General features: G+C 40.2%; 1 protein-coding gene across 4 annotated transcripts in view; it reads right to left on the bottom strand.

Moving 5' to 3' along the window:
• Positions 1 to 3925: 3925 nt before the first annotated feature.
• Positions 3926 to 18704, bottom strand: part of CDK14 (cyclin dependent kinase 14) — a 328969-nt gene continuing 314190 nt past the window's right edge. For all 4 annotated transcript variants that reach the window (XM_066991698.1, XM_066991699.1, XM_013187015.3 and 1 more), the window contains one exon: positions 3926 to 8210. The gene's annotated coding sequence lies outside the window, so the exon portion shown is untranslated. The remainder of the gene's footprint in view (positions 8211 to 18704) is intronic.

Raw genomic sequence — 18704 nt, 5'->3', positions numbered from 1 at the left:
AAAACCTCTTAGATTCTTCCCTTTCCTTTGATCAATTGGTTGTCCTAAATCTAAATTACAGTTTCCTTGGGAAAAGGGCTTGGAAGGATATTTAAATGTCCCGTACTCATGTGGAGGTCAGAAAAGCGCAGCCCAGTTAACAAACAGGAGGGTGAACACTTAGTTGATTTCCAAAACAAGAAAACCTTCCTGTGACCTAAGGACTACCATGTTCATGGCCCTGTCCCCAGACAGCACACACATCTCTGTCTAGTGCCCTCTCTCCTGCTTCCACCACCTCCAGTCCTGCTGCACTGACAGATGTTGTGTTTGAGCAGAGATCAAAAAAAGCAGCTGGAGCTGAGGTGCAGCAAAGGGCCAGGCTGCCGCATGCTGCCAAACAGAGCTCACTCATGGCTGTCTCTGAGCTGGCAGAGGAGTGAGATACCTGTGACTTCTAATGGAGTTGCTCCAAAATTACGGGTTCCTGCTACTCTGGATTAGTCATTCCACATGCACGTGTGCAAGCTAAATAACAGCCAGTAGTAAAAACACTGACATTTCCAGATGCAGGCGGGCATTTCTAGAAAGGACATTGTTGATGTGGGAGAGCAGAAGTGCAGTTCTTCCATGATTCACATCTCCACCAAAGAGGCAGTAAGTAGTATTCCAAAATGTGCTGGGCTGCTCTCCGAGGGCTCAGTAGATAGACAAGCACTTGTGGCAGCCAGCAATGTACATAAAAAGGGCATGTTAGGGCTATAGTACTTTGCATGTATTGAATGTAATGGGCCAGAACGGCATGCTGGGAGAGAAGTATATATAAAATGTTAACCATCTATATGAAAGGGGTCATTTCTATTAAAAACAAACAAACAAACAAACAAAAACAAAAAAAAACAAAAAAAAAACCAGAAACCTCAAAAGCAGAAGCATCAATTTTACTTTACTGTCTGTATTGTGTGCATATAGAAGGGCACCTGAAACAGCCTCTGAAGAGTTTGACAGTTTTATCTGTCTCCTGATGCACCCAAGTGGCAGCCCACATTTATAGTGTTTCCCAGGGAAGCTGACATGGTGGTACATGCAATGTCTCCCGCTCCCCACTGACATGATGCTGATCATTTGGTCAATGAATACCTCTTAGCAGTTGACCACAACATATTGTCATGTAGTAACATATTGGTATCTTTCCATCTGTCTATACTTGTTTTAAACACAGAAGTTTTACACTTTTCTTCTGTGATAAACCATTCCAGAGAAGTATCTTGAATGCTCAGTCTTCACTAAACAACACTAGATAAAGTACTCTGTTGGCTGTTAGTGCCCAAGAAAAGCTTTGAAAATAGAGAGCTGAATCTGGGCCTTGTTTTTCTTTTTTTTTTTTTTTTCCCTTCCACAAAATGTGTATCTTTCTATCTTCACGGTATATCCCAGGGCTGTGTGTATAGCTCATTTCATTAATGTATGAATATCTCTGAGCTCCTCAGGTGGAAGCTGGGGGCAAACTATTATAATTAGCTGGATTGTAAGTTGCACACCTACCCTTTTGATGGTAAAGTAAATCTACGCTGCAGTCCTAATTCCAGTTGAAAGGTGAGGCTGAAATGTTTCTATGATATCATAAATCTCCTTAGGCTTCAAGACTTTACTAGGGTGTATAACACTGCAACGTTTTGTTGCATAGCTCTTAAAGCTGTTATGTCTTTATGTGAATCACCATATTGATCCTTGGAAAATTAATTTAAAAATACATTTGATTTTAGTTTAGCAGTTCTTTCCAGGCAGAGCATCCCCAGCAATCACTACCAGGCCCTCTGGGAAACAGGAGAAAAGGAAAAGAAAGGAACATTTTTTGGAATCACTTTCTCTCGCCCAACTCAGTACCAGCCAGCGCAGGCAATAACGAAGGGGCTGCAGGGCTGCTCTCCGCTATTATTGTGCCTGGCTCGCTCTCAGCATGACTCACTGCAGACAATATGTAGCACCACTCGCAAGGGGAATGAACAGTAAATACTTGGCCCTGGATTTTTTTTTAATCTCCTCAGTTTTTTTTTTTTTTTTTCTCTGATTTGTATCCCTTTATCCTCGCCCATGTGCTATATAAGCTGCTCAAATCTAATGTCCATAACACCACCCCCCACTGGTAGCAGCAAGTCCTTCCGCTGCTGTAGGGTTTACTTTGCAAAGGTTTACAAGGAAAGGCATTATTTAGAAACTGTATGTGTTAACCTAGTGGCACAAGGTTGCTCCAGCACCTTCCCCCTTGTTTTTTTTTTTTTTTTTTCTTTTCTCGGGGGAGGGGTGGCTGCTCTTGTAGCAAGTGCATCTCTTGCTTTGCAGCAGCAGCCAGGCTTGCTTAGAAAGAAAGCCTTGGGGCTAAAAAGGCTAGGAGTGCAGCCAAGGGGGTCAGGAGACAGTTTTAATGATTAGACTACATAATCAGCAGCTCACTCTGAGTATGCTTCCTGGTACCCGGTGCTCAAACACACAAACCTTTAAAGTAATAATTCTCGGTCCTCATTTGTATCGGAGAGATTTGTAGGTTAAAGTTGCCACACAGGTAGTGCATCAGGAATGCCTAACAAATCTGTTACCCACCTGAAACACAAACCTTTCATCTAGGCTATGAAAAGGCAACACCTTTCCGAATTTGACCTGGCCAGTGAGAACTGGGGGCAAACTAGAAATAGATGAACATGCCTGCGTTTCCTTGTTTTCTTTTTGCGCAATGCCTCTGGGGTGCAGCTGATGTCACTTTGTGGAACCTTTCTGTATTTAACAATGGGAATTAACCTCCTCAAGAGTTTTGCTATCAGAGCTGGGCCACAACATGATTCTATCAGATAAAGCCCAGGACACTGCAGTCCTATGATCAAACTATATTGTGCTAGCTCTAAAAAAGACCATTTTATCTTAAATTACTCCTAGATGGACAGAGCCAAGACCAGAATTTAGGTCCTCCATTATCCATATTTGAGGTTAGTGGCTTCCCCATCAGCCTAGGCAGTACAAGCACTTGCTCTCCAGCCATCTCCCATCTCAGCACAAAGTGATGTTTAAACCAACAGATTCCTACAGACTTCTGCATTTGCTAAAATAGCATATTCTGACATTTCAGTCAAATATTCTAATCAAGTCTCTGCAAGCTGCATTGATTTAACTTGCATCGTCTAAAAATAGGTCTTAACAAGATGTTGGTACCCAAAAGCTAGAAGCAATGGAAAGGAAGGAAAAATACTAAAGGTGCGTATTGATTACATTCACTGTAAGTGAGCACTTGCCTATCCAATGCTGCAATGCACAAATAAATAAATTCCTGGTTAACAACCCAAGCAGCACATACTTACTGAGATAAATAACCGAGTACGAACAGGTGCAAATCCAGCTCCCACATCAAAGTTGTGAAAAATGCAGAGCATGTGTTTTACATAATTTTCCACCAGAATTATCAGGTCTTTATTTCAAAAGAAATTGCAATAAGCCAGAGTTTATTCTCCATACAATGATATATTTAAATCAGGCCTTTTTTTTTTTTTTTTTTTGTCAGTAAACTGGCCCTTCTACCACTTCAGTTAAATCCCAGTGTGTTGTAAAGAGGTCCATTGTCACACATACATATAACAAATGGAAAGAGACACCAAATAATGTACTTACTAACTAGTACAGACAGAAACACACTGCACTAAAAACCTTGCCCAGTGTAGCCAGCAACTGCCTTGTAGTTTTGATTGAGCTCATGTGTTTGGCTGATTCAATGCCTAATCTTTTCAACTAATTACTGCCTAAGTGCTTGCCTGCTTCTAAGTATTTGTCATTCCATAAAAATCTGTTGTTTACAAACATTTCCTCATTCATTTTCTGGAGAACAAACAAATAAAAGAAAGGCTTTATTCCCCGATTTAGGGATTTTATGTGGTCTAGATCACATATATGAGGGAGAAGAGAGATTCTGCTACACTTTATTCAATATGATGTTACAAGAAAACAACGGTTACAGCTGACAAACCATTACATCTTTCATAATACAGACAAATTACAAGGTGTAACAAATAATGCAACATTTATTTTACTGTACTGCTTACTATGCTGTTCTTCTGAAGTATATATATATATATATTTAATTACATTAACATTGTTTTCATGTACCAGCCCTCCCCTTTTTATTTGTTAAAAAAAGAACACCTCCTAGTGCACCATACGAAAAATCCACGTGGAAGCTGGCAAGCTGGGATTCTGTATGCAGCACCATTGAAATGCATCTGGGGGGATGGGAATTTTTAGTGCATCCTTTACTTTTAGATTTTTTTGCTTATGTGAAAAATGCAAGGCAGTAACATACGGTCACTCCACCTAAATGCTGGTAGGGGAGAGTATTGTTATGCTCAGTAATGCAACAGAATTCTATTTATATGGGGCGTCAGTATTTTGCTCCCCCGTCTGTACAGCCTAAACATTTTATATAACAAAGATTACAAAACCCAATAGTATTCACAGATGAGTATTTTGTGTGTGAGCATACCAGAGCACTGACTACACATTCAATTGCGTGCACTGACACAGAGTACACAGGAGTGGATGTCACCCACCAGCCCACAGGGAATTTATCACCCTAGCTTCTTTGCACAGGTGCCTGAAGTCCAGAATCCCTGCACAACAATGACAAAATGAAAACCCCAGTGCCTCTGTCTACTGCAGATTGAATTTTCAGTGTTGCATGTACTGACGTTATCCTAAAACATGGTTCTGTTTAAAAACGATAGTGAGAAACGAAAGGACCCAACCGACCCGGGACACCACACAAGAATGTAGTGTTGGCAGCACTGGTGTGTCCTGACTGGTGCTGTGCCTGCTGGGTGTGGGTTAGAGCTGCTCTGAGCCCAGCATGAGAGGGGACAAAGCCATCTCCAGATAGCTGGCTTTAAAGTCAGGTTCTGTGAACCTGGACTCATAAGAACCCTCCGTACCATGCAGACCATCTCTGTCACCATCTTCCCTCCCCAGTCACCTAACATCAGGTATCATACGCTGTTAGAATGTGCCTCCCACTTCTATCTGCCTACTGCACCTGCTGCCCTGTTGCTGCTCTCCCCTCTGGCAGCTAAGCCACATCCTCTCAGCATCATCAGGAAGGATCTCCCGGGGCTCAGCCAAGTGGTGAGCCAAAAAAAGTCACACTGCTGCCAGCTATCAACTCCAAGCGAGTCCCGCAGTCTCTCAAGGACTGGGCTGCACAGACTACTGGTCATTTAAACCAACTTTTGACTATTGATGGCATGAAGCTCTGCATTCCCAGCACCTGCAGCATGTGTGGAAGACCAGGCTAATTTTTCTTGTCCCTTTGAAGATTCTGCAGGGAACCGGTTTGGGAAGGATGTGAGAAAAAGAGAGTAACACTACTGATATTCCCTGAAGCTGTACCAAGAGCATTGATGGGATTTAAGAAGTCCATTCATCAGCACTGAGAAGAGCTATGGGGAGAGCCTCACTTCTGCGAGATGCTGGAGAGATGGGCTAGTTGTCGGGGAATCCTAACCGATGGGTGTCAAATCAGGTTACTGATGCTGGTAGGGGCTCTACTGGAAAGAGAAAAGGGGTAATAAGGCTGTACAGTCAGTTCCCTGGCCAAAGGAGCTTCCATTTTCTCAAAGCGATAAAAAATTTAAAATTTGAGGTTTCCCAGAAGATTGGATGATCCAGGAAAAGAACGTGCAGCACTCATGCGAATGGCACCAGCTGGCTGAGCCCAGGTGCCCTTGGTGCAGGAACACCCCCAAGACTCAGCGCCTCCGCAGGTGACAGCAAACCCAAGTCACCACAGGGAATCAGAACAACCCGAAAGGAGGAGCATAAGTAATCCCAGCCATCCCTTAATTGATCTGCAGCTGAAATAACCCCACTAGTGCTGAAAATCAAGTTACTATTTAGGAACCTAGGTATTTATGCACTTTCCTTCGGGCAACTGAGTTTGAAGATGCGTGGATGAACTTTAATTATTTCAGCGGTTGCTTAAAAGTGGGAATGGGGCAGAGAAGATAATCTCACACGCACGTGTGTGTACACACACACACACACACACGCACACACACATACATACCTTAAGCAAATACTCCATGATTCACTATGGATAGCAATGTGCTAGGCTTGTGGGAACAGTTAGGGAATTACTCTCTATATTAAACCTTCAGATGTTTAGTTGAGCAGCATAATTGCTTGCCTCCCAATTTAAGCTGCCAAGTAGATGTGTCTATGAAACTACCCTTATACTCCTAATTGAAATCTTTGTTACATTTTCAAAAATTCTTCAGATTTTTGCAGCAAGTTTTTTTTTTCTAAAAATAGCTAATTTTAGTCATCAAACTGCACACAATTTAAGTAGCAAAGATAATGTATAAAAGACTTTTCTCTTACAAAAAAAAGCAACATGAAACCCAAACAAACCACGTCTAAGGCAGTTTCAGTGTGTGATAAAGTCAAAAGTTCACTGGTCACTTTTTTCCCCCCTCATAAACGCAGGAGAAAAATTGTAGTAACTTCTAAATAGGATTGTGACTGAAAGTGGCTTTCAGATGGCTTTTACCAGATCCTGAAACAGAGATGTCATTGGGGAAAATTGTGTTTTAATGGCTGTGCAAATATTGAGAATATTTCCACGGTTCAACTCTTTGAAAGTGTAGCCTCATATCCTAGTTCATTAAGAGGCCTTTCGTAGCTACTTGAGCATTCAAGGATTTGCCTTATTGGGTGTTCTTTTCTTATTAAACACCGCTGGAGTTTAATAAGATGGCAGTAGCACAAATCCTTTTCCCCTCCTTTTAAACACTGAAAGCTAACCAAAGTGTTACTGCATTTCTTAAAAATGTAATTCAATGCACCCAGCAAGCAAAGGATGTCAAATTTATGTGTAGAATAATATTGCCTAGCAAGCGGTTCTGTCCGAGCAGGAGCATAACTCAGCAGTGGTTTTTGCACCATACCCTGCTCTTTCTGAATGCAAAGCATTGTATTATGATCAGGGCAGGTTTATTCCACCCTTGAACACAATGTTCTCCCCAAACACAATGTAGCAGGGGCTTCCTTTTCTAAAATCACACAACTTTGTTTCTTGCAAAGTTTGCATTTGAATGATTCATTCAGAAAAGCGATCTAAAGACACGTCATCTGGCAGTGCCTTCCAATCAGATCAGGATACCTATAGAAAATAACTTGAAAGGTGCTTTGGTGTGGAACAGCAAACAGCTTGGGATAAGGAAAATTCTCCATTTCACTCTGTAAGCAGCAACATAACACAGCTGGATTTAATGGCTCATTAAACAAAAGTTTCTCTGTACCTTAGTATCTGCCTTGAATTAAACGGAACAGTTTCAGCATCTCTGTTTTCTTTTCAAGAAAACTTTCTGAAAGGTAAATAACGTGAGGAAAAACAGAGATGTTAGCCAAGACCCAACAAAGAAAGAAATACGCATAACGGGAGTAAAACCTTAAAGAATTTGTCTTGTATCTGTCAGCTGAGTACATCTCATCATTTTTTGCTTTGTCCTTCTCACAGGCCTATTTTGAAAACTGGCATGCTACATAGCCTAAGCAGAGTAACCAAATTCAGAGTACTGAAATAAACATGCAATTATTGCCATGTTTTTAATATGGATATAAATGGTCTGAGGAGATAATGAAAAAAAGAAATAACCCAACAACACTTCGGGAATAGTGGCAAGGTGCTGTAATTGTCAGCCGATCAGACAAGTTGGGCTTGCTCTGGCAGAAATTGTCTTCCCCTTGGTTGCAAAATGTGCACAACTCTCAAAGAAAACACACAGTCCTTTATGCCACCATTGGTTTTTTTTGTACAGTCATTACTGAAGAAGTGTGAACACCAAATGTGTTGTCTTAATGTATTTAAGACTTTGCTGGTGAAAGCATAAAAATCCTTACAAAGATGCAGCACTGCAGTGGAAAATCAAACAAAATCAAACACAAAAGACTGAAAGAGTACATGCCATGTATCAGTAAGCAAAAGCTTAATCTTCACATAGTTCTCTGAAATCACAAGGTATCCAAACACGTGCAAGGTTTTAAATAAATTGCAGGGAAAAACAGGGTCTTGCCAGCTTCAATTTTCTTTTGAATGAAATCCACCACAGAGAAAGAAAGGAAACAGGCCATGGTTCCTTCCTGGTGTCGGCCTCCTCATTAGGTTTTTGTTTCCCTCCTCCAAACTGGTAAATTTAATCCTGTAAGGAAACAATATACATTATAATAAGCTTCACGACTTGCATTTTTAAATGATTTTTTTACTTGGTAAATAATAGGTTAGTCTAAAGCCAGTTATGAAGACACCAGCTCAGAGCAAAGGACAGACATCCAAAGCACTTTCAGAGCTGGTACCTCAAGCAAATGAGCTTAGAACACCAATGTTTGCAGGGTGGTTGCCTAAATGGGATGTATTAATCCATATTCATATATATCTGCCCCAAGTGCTAATCTTCAGAGGTGCCGTCAGCATTCACATTCTCCATGGAAATTACAGGCGGCTATAAATAGACAGCTGGCTCTGCTAAAGGTGGTCACACCCCACGGATGCAAAGGAAGGTTGCTAAATGCTGGCACGGCTTCAGGAGTTTATGAGCTCTTTTTGCCCCTTTTCTTTCAGAGTCCCCAGTGATTGCCTTCCCAGCAGTGCTTGTGACCAGTTTATGAAAAGGTTTCCTCAGCTTTGCTTCCCAAGAGTTATTTGAGGTACCTCGAGGTGTCACAGACACTTTTGTAAACACGGCCAGGTTACGGAGCTCCTTGGTGTCCTGCATTTAAACACATTCCCTTTTACTTGGGTGTTTTCCTACTCATAAAAATATATCAAAATCCACTCCTTTCATATCTAGAAAGTAAACATTACACCAAGAGTTTCGTTTACATTATCTTTCACTCTGCTAATGACTGCTGTTTACAGAGGACCCATGCTGTGATTGGACTTGCAGGAATGTACCACGATGTCCCTGAGATTTACACAAACCAGGAGGCAGGCCAAGAACATTGGAAGGATCGCTTTAAAGCAAAACTAACAACTGAAGGTGAGCAAGGTGAGGGCCAGATAGAGGCTGGATGGACTGGAGCCATTAGAGGGATTCTGTAATTAACATATTTAGCTCATAATAAACGTCCAAGTAGAATTCTCTGCCAAGTAATAAAGTGAGACCTCATTTCCTGATAATGCTGAGAAATTCTGCAGTTTTACAAAGTTCAAATATCTTTGTTTTACAGGGATTTTCAAGGCCAAGGGTTTTAATTACAAACCTGCTACATTTTTAAAATGTTGTTGCAGAAAGACAGTCAGATATGGAGGAATTTTAGCACTTAAGAAAAAGAAAACTTAAATATTCATCAAGCATAAAACTGGTTTGTATTAGCATGTCCTAGAACTATTTAAATCAAACTGAATGCAGGTGCCAGTGAATCTAGTCTAGCCCGCATTTCAAAAGCAGGAGAAAAACAAGACATCAGTATTGAATTGTAGCTTCAAGTATAATATTTTAATTGTGGCTTTCATCAAAACAGCCTAATCTCTACACAACATCTACATTTCATAATTTCCAGGGTTCCTGTCATGGTTCCTTATAGCTCTTCTTCTGCCCTTCAAGTGCCAGAATACCTGACTGGGATTAACAAAAGCCTGTTCTTAATGATGCATGGCAGCATCTTGGGCCCTCCTGGGGCTTGGTCTACCACCTCTTGAGTCCTGCTTGGGTTGTTTCCTAAATGCCTTTGGAGCTTGCGTGGAATGTCTGTTCCACATGAAAGTCCCGCTTTCCCCAAGGTCTAGGAGTTTGGCTGAAGCCCCAGTCAATCTTGTTTCAAGGAATACATTAGAGTTGACCCATTCAGTTTACCCTTCATAAGCTCAAAAAGAAAAGCAGTGATTCACATCACATGCAGAGGTTCACAACTGCTTATCGGGGAAACACTGCTGCCACTACTGCCCAAATTCCACATTCTCCTTCCTTCAAACCAAACCAAAAACACCAAACCAAACCAAGCCAAGCCAAGCCAAGCCAAGCCAAGCCAAGCCAAGCCAAGCCAAGCCAAGCCAAGCCAAACCAAACCAAACCAAACCAAACCAAACCAAACCAAAACCAAACCAACAATACCTTTTAGAGATTACCTCTTTGGAGCCCCAAAGCAATGAAAGAAGCAATGAAACTCCCCAAACTCCATCCAATGTCAAGCTTGCATTCCCTACCACCACCGCCACCAGCAGTACAGCTGTGAAATGTGGGCGTGCAGTTTGGAAACTATGACTGTCCAGATCCACAACAGCTGCTTGATTTCAGGCTAAACCCAAGTTGCTGGAGTTCTAGCACCTGGCATAAGCAGCAGGGACATCTAGGACAGGTGATAAAATGATTTGGATAAAAGACAAAGAACTCTTTCCGGAGTTACCAATTTGCTCAGATTGGAGAAAAACTGCATCTTAATTAGATAATTATATTAATTACAGAAAACTTTTTCCTTTCTATCAGTGGACCTCAGAACACTTTCCAAAGGAGGTCAGCATGACACTTCTCCCAGGTATATGATAAAATTTCCCAGTGACAACACTACATTTTCCGTTTCAAGTTTGGCTCTGTATGCGAAACTGATCACACATTCTCCAAGGCAGGGCCTGAGCCTAGGAGATGGGGAATACCTTCATCAGAAGCTTGCACTTTCAGAATCAAACCCTGTAACATTAAAAGCTTCCCTAGGAATGAATAAAGCTGCCACCATTTAACACAGGGAATAACCTTAGCATATTGGCAACCGCTGCCAGCATCAACGCGGAACAAGGCTGAGATCAAACAATAAACTCAATGGGAGGGAAACAACAAAAAAAGAAAGAGGTGATTTCATTCCAAATTTCCCAAGTGGATCTGGCTGGGGAAAAACTAGAAGACAGAGCATAACCAGAGCCACAGAATGGCTGGCAATCACAGTCTCTGTGAAGATGCATTCAGACGCACTGCCTGCCCTGTTCGGGAAACAGGGATGGATGAAGACCTCCCGCCATCCCCACCAGCACCCCAATGGCCAGGTCCTTCTGATGCTGAACTGTGAGGTATGGCTGCCGAGGTAATGCTACTTTGTATAAAATCCTTACATGAGCTTTGACACGGAGAACAGGCCTGATGGTTAGGAATATATACACTGGGAATATCTGAGGCTTGCATTGGAGACCCTAATTCACTGAATGCTCATTGTTGATTCCAAGTGGGGTCAACAGGTGAAATCCCTTCTGTCTATACCTCGGAGCACCCTCATGGTTAATGCCTTCATCTGGGAAATGGGAAACCGAGGTTTACCTGTCCTAAGGCAGAGGAAGAAACTGAGCACAGGGATGCCACCTCTCAGAGAAGCGCTGTAACTGCTGTGCTATGGGACAGAAGATGTCCTTCTCTGTCTTTTTGTTTGGTTTACAATGAGACTCACTATGTAACATCAAGTAGACACCTCCCTTAAACTGGAGGAAGAAGAGGGTGTCTACTTGTCCACAGCAGAAAATCCACAATAACACAAACATGAAATTTTATATGGGTGAGAACCAGTCCTTTTATTAAAAAAAAAAAAAAAAAAAAAAAAAAAAAAAAAAAAAAAGCAAAGCATTGTTTCCCCAGTGAGGCTGTCGAAGTGAAACACGGGTTGTTCACACAACCAAGACCTGGGGCAGTTCCTGAGGCAGGCCTCCCCATACAGTGCTGCCGTTCAGTTCCCAGATCGCTTAGTATTCCACGTTTGCATTTTTTAAGTTATATATTAGAAATACCCTTGCTTAGGATTTAATACATTTTCCTGATCATACAAATCAAAGTTTTGCTTGGTGACTTGGCAGATTGTGTTTATGGCCTCTGGTCACAGCTTTGCTTATAAAAGCGTAAATTGTTAAATGAGATATTTACAACTTGTGATTTCCCAAGAGCAAAATAGGGTTCTTTCAGATCTCTCTCTCTCTCTCTCTCTTTTTTTTTTTAAAAAAAAGGACCCTGAAATATAACAGACTGTCTTAAAAATGAACTTGTATTTTTTTTCACCACAGGTCCAGGCAGTTTTGATTTTCACTAAATGTAATAGAAGATTACAATGATGATAACAGCAAGTTAATGATGTGCCTGAAATATCAAGTGACCTAAATCAAGTAACTCAATTGTATGTTTGTTATCTAGAGAAATCATCTGCTGCATACATCCTGTTTCTCACAGATCCTAAATGGGACAAAATAAGGTGTTAACACACCTTAAAATGGCAGTGGCCAGTGTCAGTAGAGAGTAGCTGTTGATGTAACACTAAAGCTTATAGTGTAAACATTAATCATGCTCTCAAGACATGAGGCAGCGAAGGGTGACCAAAGAGCCCTTACATCCCAAATATTTTCCTTTTAATTAATAATAAAATTCCCTTTCCTTTAAAAATGCAAATCACCAATTCAATACATGTTCTTTTTGGCAGCATCAGCATCCTTCTCTAGGTGTTTTCAGTTTTTGTATAAATTATAAAATAGGGTGGAGCTGTGCTCCCGCGGTGTCCTTAGCATGCAAAGCATACTCAGAGTGCATGTCTATTTATGCTGCAGCTGATTTAGCATTATCATAAGAGTATTCATTCTACAACACCAGATTTAAAATCGAACTGTGAGCTGACAACTGGAGATACTGCGTTCCTATGAGCTGAAACGTGGGGGTATTTAAGATCATCAGCAATATATTCTTTCTCTCCCTCCAAAAGACATGCACACCACACAGCCACCGCTCATCCTCTCTAAAAAAAAGTACACTATTAACAGGTGATTTTTCCCCCACAGCTTTTATTCCTCTCTTTGTTAGAGAAGTCATTTTAAAAAGCCAACCAAACATTATCAATACTATTTGCACTCAGATAATATCTACATGCAATTCGTTGCTATAAATATTAATTAATTGGATCACCAATACCCATAATGCAATTTTATTTTGACCTACATGCCCTATGAACTAGATATTTTTTGGATTCAATTTTCTTAAAACCAACTGTCAGCATCATGTGATGGAAGAGATGAAAAATGAAAATGAGCGTTCCCGCTGTGCAGGTGAGTGACCTGTGGGAGACAGCTCTGCCTGCTAGGATTTTTACACGTACCATCAGACACAGACCAATTGATTAGATCATCTTATACCCGCCACCAACTAGGCTCAAGAGACTAATTAGAGAGAGTACTGCCTGCGCAGGCACCCCATTGACACCTAATTTGCTCAGCCAAAGCCTTTGGGGAGAATGTATTATCTCTGCAGCTGCACTTCATGCATTTCTGATTTGAGGCATAAGCAAGGAGTACTTCTTCACTCTTTTGAGCAAACTGAGTATATAAGCCCTTAAGTGCTAAATACAAGCAGACAAATTAAATCTGGCCAGCCTCCCATAAATTCTTTTTCCCCTTCAAATATATATATATATATACACACATATATAAATACATACATATCTTATTTCATATCTGTGTCTATAAGATATGTGCACAAACAAAAACGTACAAATAACATGTATGTATGAGTGTGTGTGGAAGGCATGGGTGCATATAAAGACATTTCTATACATATATGCTTCAAAATATGGAATTGTCACATTGTTTAAAGTGCTTTGTTTCTCAGGGAACTTGGTAGTTGTGTGAGATTTAACAGCAACACAATTGTTCTAATATATGAAAAATAAATGATCTGCAGTATTGTTAGCCTGGGCTCTGAATTACCCCATGGACAAGGCTCAGAAGACTGCTGCCTGTAAAGTTTCTCTGCATATCTTCAGAGGTATTAGCTCAAAGATTATTTCAATGTAGAGCCTGGCTTTGTTGAAAGCTTTTCTTCGATGGACTACACCTTGTTTGTGGTTCCTGAGGAACACTGCTCACTAACGTTCAATATAAGATTACTACAATTGCTTTCTGCTGGGCTTTAGCTTTATCTAGTTACCCATGCCCCAAAATACACTGGAGAGGCAAGACTTAAGGCTGTCATTAAAAATTTATTTAAAAGAAAAAAAAATGACACTAGAAAACCTATGTTTTTTTACAGACTGAGAAGGGGTGGAAGAAAATATTTTCTGCCATGGGCTGATATGCGATTCCTGAACTCAAATACCTTGTAACACACAGAAAAATGGTGGTTTTGCATCATGGCTAAAATAGCACTGAAATAAAATATCCTCTTCACTGAGATGTGGCTATAAAGGAATTTTCAGGAGTCTAATGAAGCTGAATTAAGTCAATTTAATTTCAGCTTGTGTCAAAGCCCATGTTGACATTGTCAGTTCAACTCAAGATTTTGCTGTATCAAAAGAATTAAAGAAGCCTTAGCTAAATATGTGCAAAATACTGGCATGGCCAAAACATCAGATATAACCTCCTTTACTAAATACAGTATGAATGGGACTTATTTTTTTCTTATAATGGGACATAATAAAGAGGGAACATCGTCATCTTCCTCCCCTTATACATATCTTTCCCAATTCACTTTGCACTGATTCAATAATGTTTAATCTTCCTGAATATTCAGATGACACCTCTGGGTTATCATGGTAACTGCTGGCTGTTCACAGAAGGTAGTACTGTAGGGGATACTTATATATTATAATAATAACTACTATCAGTCATTAAAAACAAGCCACAATTGACAAATAAGGAACAAAGCATTTAGTATTTTTTCCCAATTTTCTAGCTCTTTTCCTTTTCCTAGATCTTTTCTACTGTGTCTCAGTTACTGTGTTGTTATTCTTATACACACTGGATCTCCCAGACTCTGATCTTCAGCAACAAATATTGCTGTATATTCTTCTACAGAGTGCTAATGTATGAATCAGAATACAGATTGTATATAAACACGTGACTCTTTACAGAATTTGTCTTCCTGCCAAAATTTTTTCCCGGATGGACTTTGTCTTTGGGCAGATCACTGCAACTCCGAGTAAAGGAATTTGAGAGATGACCACAGGATCACTGTCTAGTGTCAGGGAGGGTGAGAGGGGATGACCCTAAAAGAGTCGAGTGCTGGACGAGGACTGTAAACTGGTCAGAAAATAAAACGTTGGAGTAGAAACACAAATTTATAAACAAAGCAATTTTATGAGCATACATACATTAAAGTAAACAACATGACATAACCTTATTAAAGGTGAGCAGTCCATGGCTCAGCGGATAATGGGCAGGGAAGTGGGAAAACATGATTTTGACTTATCTACTGGATGTCACCACAGGCAAGTCACTTTATCCCTCTGTAACCTCTGTTTTGTAACAGAGGCTTTGTTTTATGTTCCAGCCTCTGGGTTAGAGTGTCTCCCAAAATGAGTGCCCAATTTTGGCTAGAGCAACCAACAGTTCAAATTACATAAATACAGTTAAAAAAATAATAATAATAAAAAAAATAATTAGAACAGCTGCAAACTTTGGAGCTTGTTGAAATCCTTACTTGGACTATCAGTTCTCCAAATTGTGCCTTTATGTGTAATAAGAATCCAAAATGAGAGTCCTGCTTCACCTAGAACTTTGCGAACATGCATCTGACAGCCCAGTGCGGGAGGCTGATTCTGTAGAGTGAAGACTAACCCTTAAATTCTACACTAGTTGCTAAGTAGCATATATGCATATCAGTAATTGCAAACCAACCATGCATACTTTGCACATAGCTCTCTTCAGAATATTAGAATTAATTCTTTCATACTATGTCTTCCTAGGAAAAAGGAACACAAATTCTGATTATTACTGTAGTATTTTATTAACAATATTCACTTCCAATGCCATTTGGTAACTGACTGGTTTCACAGCTGATTTGTAGGTATACCTTAAACTTTTGAGTGGCTGTGGTAACTTCCAAATGAGTTCTCTCCGAGTCTTTCAGCAAAAATTCTTTACTACCCTAGCTGCCCACAGCTGATTTTTTTTCTTTGAGTTGAGAACAAAGTCCACAAAGCCTTTTACAATTACCATTTGAATAAGGCTTCACATGAAAAATGGCCAGGACTGAATCTACTACATGTCTTCTAGTTTTTGAGAATAAAGCACAGCCCTCTGTGAGCGAGCTCTGGGAAAACTAATACTTCAGACGAAGATACTACAAAAATAGCAGTGTTATTGAGCTCAATATATTTTGCAAGCAAAGCCACAGAAACCTTATTAAAAACAAAAAAGAAAGCTGAGGATTTCAGTACACATCAAGACCAGAAAAATATTAGCGCTGTTTGTTTGCAAGAATATACTTCTCGAACCTGACAAACAGCCAAACACTTACAACTTCTTACACCCTACTTTTTGTTTTTCCTTTTCCAAAGGCTTCAGGATTCAGTTTGTTATTTATATTTTTAATGGCTTAAAAATTTCTCTCCTCAAATTCAGTCCCTGTAAAGGCATAAATTTTCAGTTGTGATTACATCAGTAGAAAAACTGCAGGATGTAACCCAAAGATTCTCTAGACTCCAATATGCAGGAAACCCAAAGAAGCCCCCCACCCCTCCCCTCTCTTTCTATTTTGTGATTAATGCGATGTGTCTAAATCATTATGCTTCTCACCCTGATACTTTGGGGTGGGGGGGGGAAGCCTGCCAAAGAAGAACTGACTGAATGTGAACTGGAGAAATGCTTTCTCCCTGGATCTACAAAGAAAGAGCCTAACCCTACTTTTTTTGCTAATGTTTGACACAATAGGATCCATATCTCAGTTGTAGCATCAGCTCTCTACTCTGAAATGCATCAGTAAATACTATGCCTGAATTAAATTTGTATATAGCTTAATTAAAATAACTGACAGAAAGTAAAAAAAGAATCTTTCAGTATGGTTTCAGAAAAAGGAAACATATTGAAAGACAATACACAGCCATTAAAGTACAGGTTACTGGATTGAATCTCTCTCTGGACAAAAAGGAGCATCAGGAAGAGCAGGTGAGAGATTTCATCACAATCTCTCACTAAACCGAACAGCCAAAGGGGCTGGAGATTCAAGCACAAGCAACTGGTTTTAAGTCAGCTGAGCTGTTGTACCCTCCCAAAATATTTTATCTTTGGGGAAAAGTCAAGAAATTCCCACTGCCCACAAACCTTGTGTCCCTGTCACTTCTAATGAAACTGTCTATATACCAGACTCTGTACACTGGATCAACTAAAGTATCAGCAGCGGGATTATTTTAAACCAAGATCTTCTCAGTGATCCAGCTTGATAGAAACTTATAAATAGATGCACCAGCACAACTAGAGGGATTGCAAACTAGAGGGATTGTAAGGGAGCAAGAAGGAAGGGCCTGGATAGAGCTTGGCAGAAACTTATCATGCTGTTTTTGCCTGCAAAGACAAATTCATGGAATTACATCCTTATTTTTCATTAGCAGCAGTTCCCCAGTGCATTACTCATGGCAAAGCTTCACTTTCTGAAGTCTGAAGCCACCTCCCAACTCACAAATGGCTTATTATTTTCAGGTATCCAGAAACACAGCAAAATCTGCCTTAGCTGGCCACTTAGGGAAGCAGACAGAAGACTCATAATGACCTACTAATTAAAAAGGAGGAAAACTATACTCAAAAGATCTGGGAATACCCTTAAGATTGCCTAATAAGGATAATCTCCTGTACTTGTTTCAAGGGAACAGCAAACAAGAGATGGCTGAGAGCCCATGCATTCGACTGAATGTTTCTTGGATTTTTTTGGTTGGTTTTCATTTTTTTTGCAATAAAAAAATGTTGGCCTGCCAACATATCAAGGAGATGTTAAACAGATTGTGAAGCTTCAAGTCATATTTAACCAGAAATCAGAAACTTTAGATGGGACAGGAAAACTTCAGATTCTTTGTATGTTAGTATCTAGCTTAGAGCGAAGAAACCTGGAGTTCAGGGAGAGCAGATCAACTATACCCCAATCTAAATAGCATGAATGAAACTTACTGACTGCCAATCTCAGGACTGTTATTTAACAGTCAGGACAGGGTCACTGTTGTTTAACAGGGCTATTTATCAACTTGAACAGCTGGCCAACTCCCAGTGCAGATGTGATGATATGTCAGACCATCTCCCTCCTCTCCCCCCACCCAGAAGAAATTTATTCCTGGTTTTCCCTGTCATGGCTTTTATCCCCATGGTTGCCACAGAGCTGCCAGGTTGTACCCTGCTGGAACAGTCTACCAGAGAAGATGACATATGATAGACTAAATGCCTGCCCGATGACTCATTAGCATTCACCTTCTCCCCAAAATCAAGCACTACCTCATGTGAAGATTAAAGTATCCACATGTACTTAAAAATAGGGCACTTTATGAGATTGTTAAAATTACACGTTACTTCTTGAAAGATAAGTGTTCTCAGAACAAATCTACTGCTTCCAGTGCAAATCAGTGCAAAGTAGCAATGACATGGTCTTGAGACTGGTGTGGACCATTTTGCTGGTTGACTTAGAGAAGCAAAGACTCCTTGGAACTTAAAGGTTCTTCTGTGAGGGATCCACAACACTGCAAATTACCTTAGTTCTCACAGATAAATGCTAAACATTAAGAAAGCAATGTTTGAATGTTTATCATTACTAAAAACCATTGTGATAGCCTGAAAGTAGCTACAGACAGTTTGGGATTAAGGAAAGAGGGAATGAATGTTCAGGCAGTGAAGAAACAATAAAGAGGGAAAAAAAATCCATTTTCACCTGTATTTTATCTTTTTTTAGTGTTTCTCCTAGAGTTTATTTCCAACAGAATTCTACTCT

Source organism: Anser cygnoides, chromosome 2 (genome assembly GCF_040182565.1).
Source record: "Anser cygnoides isolate HZ-2024a breed goose chromosome 2, Taihu_goose_T2T_genome, whole genome shotgun sequence".
NCBI lineage: Eukaryota > Metazoa > Chordata > Aves > Anseriformes > Anatidae > Anser > Anser cygnoides.
Note: the sequence above shows the minus strand (reverse complement) of the source record. Positions and strands in the feature narration are given on the sequence as shown.